Genomic DNA, 6,000 nt, shown 5'->3' on the forward strand with positions numbered 1-6,000 from the left:
TAGGTTCAGAGTTCTTATTTTGTAAAGAAACAAAAGGGGAAGTGCTGTGGGACAATGATTTTGTACCCTGTAAAGTTTTGTCACTTGTATTGTTGTAATAAAATGCCGATTGGACAGTAGCCAGGCATGGCGTATAGGTGGGGAAACCAGAATATAAGAATTCTGGGAAGAGGAAAGGTTCATTTTGCATCATCACCCAGACCCATAGGAAGCAAGATGAGAATGCCTCACTGATGGAAGTTACCAAGCCATGTGGGTAACACAGACAAGAATTATGGGTTAATTTAAGATATAAGAGTCAGTTAAAATATGCCTAAGCTATTGGCCAAACAGTGTTCTGATTAGTATATTTCAGGTTATTATTCGGGTCTGGGCAGCTTGGAAACTAACGAATTTGATTCTGTAACTTCCTCTCTGTTATTTGATAGACAGATGATCATTTTTGTCACTTACCTTTCATGTCTTTGCTTAACATTTCTACTATTTCTCCTCCCCTGCTCCCTTATAGTATAGTAGGGAGAATGGAATCTTCGAGCCCAGCAACCCATATCCAACTCAACTATCTTCACACAGGGGCTACATTTCTTCTCAATGGCTCCAGCTCTAGTTCCCACTACCCGAAAATTGAAGGTGCCAAAGGAGGTGGAACATTTGGGGCTGAAGAAGGCAGAGAAGACATAGGGCTCTCATTTCCCCCAGAACTTTATTGCTGTCCACAATCATCTTCTACATGCAGTCACTTGTGGGTGAATCTAATTCTCCTGCTGTGTAAAATCCTTCAGGCCTGGCACCAAGGTACGATCTTTTTTTCTTTTCCCATCTGTACTGAACACAGTTCCCGACATGGGGGTACTTCAGCGACTGTTGTTGGTTCACACTCCACGGTTAAGTACGCTTTGATTTTCTAATGAGCTCTATGGTGTGTTTTTCTTACTCAGACTTGCAACCGTTTATAGTTCAGCTTGCACGACTCTGCTTGGGTAACGAATTCCACAATTGTGGAGTCCACAGTGGAAAACGACATGCTTCTTTATTCCTTCTAGGCTCCCCTCTTGAGGCAGCTGTCTTCTAGTGAGAGAATGTGTCCACAGATGGGCTTGAGAGTCTCTAGGCTTTGAGCATGCCCCTTTCAGTCTAGTTGGAGGTGTAGCCCCTATCCAGCTCCCCAAGCCCAATAGTTATTTGAACCAAATAGATGGCTTCTCTCCAACTCTCTTTGTGCTATTTTATGAGTGGAGCCTTAGAAATGGAGGAAGGAAATACTCAGAAGAGAGGGAAGGCAGGCATGCACTGTAAAGGCTGATCATTTTGTGAAGACGCTTACTGTGCTTGAGGTGTGGCTCCTTCTCCTTCCTGAATACTGAGTGGTGGGTTGGAGGGAAAAATGGATCTCTAAGCCTTTGTGGCATAGGCTATGCACTAGGTGTTCACAGCAAGTGAGGTGAGGCTATTTGGTTCACTATACAAGCTGTGCTCATGTGGGATTGGACATTATAGACACCCACAGATAACTATAACTAAACAGCTGTTGTTAAGAGAGCACAGATCAGGGAGCAGGTGGGTATCATACACTTTTCTAACTTCGTTCAGCTTCAGAACTTAAACAATGAAGCTGAAGTCTTAGGACTTTTCCGTAGCTTCTATAGAGAAAGTGTATTCTGGAAAATCCTTCCTAAATGGGTGAGAGAGCTAATGCTTTGCTAGGACTGACAAGGACATTCACCGTAATGTTTCATGGTGGCAGTCTGGCCTCAATTAAAAATGCCCTAATGTATTTCCCCTCTCCCTTTCTTTCCCCAATCTCCCTCTCTCCCCTCTCCCACCTCTCCCCTTCTCTCCTCTCTCCTCCTCCTCTCTCTCTTCTCCATCCCATCTCCAGCCTGCCAGATTCCTAGTAAACAAGAGTGGTCCCTAACTCTCCTGTGGCTGTGAATGGCCTTGGATTCTGGATCCTTCTGCCATCATTTATGCCCTGGCAATGCTTAGGCATGCATGAGCAGTCCCTTTCTGGTGGTTCTCCAGTTGTTCCTAGCCTAGACAGTCCTAGACACTTGTGTTATTGTCATATCCAAGGTTGATGCAGATGCTTCTGCCACAGCCTCCCATATGCTGGCTTTGCAGCTGAATACATGTGCACTCTTTAATATTAAATTAGCCCCTTTGATTGAAGGACATTCACTTTTCCGGGCCACTAGACCAACATTTATATAATATAAGAAAATAAACATTTGTTTTTATAAAATCAGCATGTGGATCAAAATACAGTGAGTTACATTGAAATCTGGAGCACACAGAGAGGTTTGCAGAGGTAGTAGCCAATTGTAGCACACGAGGATCACTGATTCCCTTTCACTAGCTGGTACTTCTGCAGCATTAACTGTTAAATACTTTGGTTATTACTGTACAGTATTAGACACAATCCTCATCCTCAGGGACTAGCAGCACAAACGAGAAAAAGGAGTATAAACATAAAATTTAAGATTGTGATTGAAGTAGATAAAATGCAAACGGCACTACTTACCTCAACCTTTTCTTTTATTTATTTATTTAATTATTTATGTATTTATTTATTAAAAATTTCTGTCTCTTCCCCGCCACTGCCTCCCATTTCCCTCCCCCTCCCCCAATCAAGTCCCCCTCCCTCAGCTCAAAGAGCAATCAGGGTTCCCTGCCCTGTGGGAAGTCCAAGGACCACCCACCTCCATCCAGGTCTAGTAAGGTGAGCATCCAAACTGTCTAGGCTCCCACAAAGCCAGTACGTGCAGTAGGATAAAAAACCCATTGCCATTGTTCTTGAGTTCTCAGTAGTCCTCATTGTCTGCTATGTTCAGCAAGTCCGGTTTATGTGATCTCACCATTAAATGTATTTTGTATATTTGTTTATTTTCTTATTGCTCATTGATAAAGCCTTAATAGCTACAACCCTGATTGGGTTTGTTGGCAAAGTGAATAAACTGACAAACACGGAAGGCATTTAAAGCAGAGAGTTTGTGTTAAAGTGATGAAGAGTGTTGTGGGGAGGAAGAGTAGAAGCAGAACCTGGAAGGAGGGACTTGGGAGAGCAGAGGTCCAGACTAGGAGGACAGCGTCATTCCCACAGGGGACTCAGACAAAACCTGGTGAGTACAGACTTTGTACATAAATTGCACGCTTTGGAACAATGAAAATCTTCAACAACTGGCCAATTCATATGAAAGGCATAAGACATGGTTCTATAAGAACTTCTTGAGACATTAAACTGATGGAATTCTATAGTACTGAAGACATAAAAGGCAATACCAACACTGAAACTTCTCCCTTAGTCCCTTGTTTACATAGTAAGAAAAATATCCTTTATAGAAAAAAATGAGGGTTACAGGTAATTTTCAACTGATATTTAGAAATAAAACCACACTGATGAGAAATGCATAAATGTGTGTTCTGGGCTTACTTTTGTTTTGTTTGTTTTCTTTCATACAAGTTCTTTATTATACATTACACTATTTCTATGCATTATGCAGACTAAGCAGGTTGCATTTATATGTTTAGGAATATTTATAACATTAGGAATACACATGCACACATGATTAAAGAAATAGAGGCTGTGGGCTTGGATTTTTTTTTTTAAAGGAAGTGTGCATGAGATTCTAGTTTTTAAAGACTGCAGTTGTATTTTCTTCTTGTGGCCCCTTGGCTGTATCATGACATCTGTATTTGAAGTGAAAAGGTTTAAAAACTCATTTAAAAACAAACATATGCATACATAACTGTGCACTTACATCATCATGAAAGTGCATATGAGCATGTACACACACACACACACACACACACACTTACACAAGCGCACAGCTTCCTTTAGCCTAGCCTCTATTTCCTCTCATCTGGCAGCTTTCAGAATAATCTCACCCACCTGTTAAATCAGAGAATGTCAAGTTTAATTTATAATAGTGAGGAGAAACAGGATGCTACAGAAAGCATTTTAATTAAAATCCTTTAATTGGATACATGCTTCTTGTGAAAAGGGAGCTGTGGAGAAGGCCTCTTTGTCGGCACCTTTCACTCTGCTTCCAGAGACTAGTGCAGGAATAATCTTGCAATTGGAACCAGCCCTCTGAAGTGGTGGATCTGAGCATGGGAGGGGGTGAAGGGTGGGAGTGGAGGTTGAGGGAGGGAAATTGGTAGCAATAAGGGAAGGACAAAGGGTGGGAATGGCCATGGGTCTCCTGCAGAGATACAGCCCTGGACTTTCCAGAGGCAGGTCTATGGAAACCTATGGCACCCTTTCAAGTTGCTTTCTCCCTAATCCTTTCAGCATCCTTCCAAATGGGACGGTGTCCAGAAGGAATCTGCAAAGACCCCTTACCTCAGGCACTGGCTTAGGAGGAAAAGCTTGGCAGTAGAGGTCAATTGGTGAATGTGGGAGGTGGGCAGATGACAGCATGGGGCTAGGGGAAGTCCAGCTTTTGCACCTGGGGTTCCTTAAGTGACAGCTCTTTGCACTATCCAGCCCACACTGCAGGAAAGAAAATGTTGGACTCAATTAGAGCTTAGCTTAAGGAAGGATCTTTGTGCTAAAGTCGGGGCCTAGTCTGGAAACCATCCCATGGGCTCATGTGCAGTGCCAAGAGGGGATGTTTCATTGACTCTCCAAAGTAGCCGAGAGGAGTGGGAACTGGAAGTAGTTTTAGCCTCAGGTGTGTTGCCAAGGAAACAAGACCCTAAACGGAGCTCATGTAAGAGGGAGGATGACAGCATTACCTCCTCGGTTTGGCTTCATCTTGCTGTGCCAGAAGGTGAGTCAAGAAGGTGTAACAGATGCTGGTTCTTTCCTCTGAGCTAAGAAAATAAGCACAGAGGTCTTCAGGCTACCAGAGAAGAGACACACCTAGAAGGACACACACACACACACACACACACGAGATTCTTCTCTCTGACAACACATTCTGACCACAGTTTCCCCTCTTTGTACCCCTCCCAACTCCCCGCCCCACCTCCCTTCTAAATGCTACTAATCCATTATTATTGCTGGGCTCCTTGAGGTTCTGGTTGCCTAGGAAACAAAGGTAGCCAGTTGTATTTGTGTACAGCTACTGCTTCCCTCTAGTGGTGTTCTGGTAAATGTTAAAACTATCCTGGGGGAGTCAGGCAAAGCCAAGGAGGTTTGATTGGTCGGATTCCCACTTCCATGGTATATTTCCAACGTATGATATTGTTGGTTTAATGACTGACTGGCCAGTCCGTGAACTTAAAAGAATCTCTATTGGAAGCCCTGGTGAGCTGGTTCTAGCATCGCATGGAAGTTTTCCTGTCCACAACAAGCTTTGTCTTTAGAGGAGACTTGCTTTTCTGTTCCACTGACTTCATATATAGGTTATATAATCATATGTATGTAGCTTGTGTTGCCCTCTGGAATATGAATAAATGGCACAAAGAATTTCCAAACAAAGGTTTATGTGCTTGATTGTTTGTCTGTTTTCCTTTTCCTCTCTGAATTTCCTCCCCTTACTTTTTAGAACAACATGCTCTACCTAGTGGCTGATCCTTTCCCCTGGTTGACACAATGAAAGGACCTATGGAGCTTCCTAAATGTAACCATTTTCAGTATAACTTGGCAAAGCCATAGTCAGTTGGCAATTCTCGTGGACTGTGTGCCAGGAGTAGTCAAACAAAGCTTGTTAGCTTGCTGTTAGAAGGTGCTGAGATTTTAGGATCGAGATCCTATCTCATCCAATCAGTAAATACTGCACAACTGACTGTGCACAGACACTTTGCTGAAATAGTCTCAAGATGAGACAGAACAATCACGCGAGTCTCGGGCCTGGAAACGAAGAAGCCCAGTAACTTCTACAGTCATGTTACTCATCTTCCTGGTAGCAGACCTGCCAAGTGTTTGCCTGCCTTAATTTTCCTCTCTTTGCTTGCAAACCTTTCCACCTGTGTGGAACTTGGTGTGGTTTGAGAGTGACTGCAGCATTCTTAGCAGTTCTGAATGCTGGAAGCTTCTCGATGTGAGTGTGAAGC

Source organism: Microtus oregoni, unplaced genomic scaffold (genome assembly GCF_018167655.1).
Source record: "Microtus oregoni isolate MIOR12 unplaced genomic scaffold, Mior012 000054F_ref0000373, whole genome shotgun sequence".
Classification (NCBI taxonomy): domain Eukaryota; kingdom Metazoa; phylum Chordata; class Mammalia; order Rodentia; family Cricetidae; genus Microtus; species Microtus oregoni.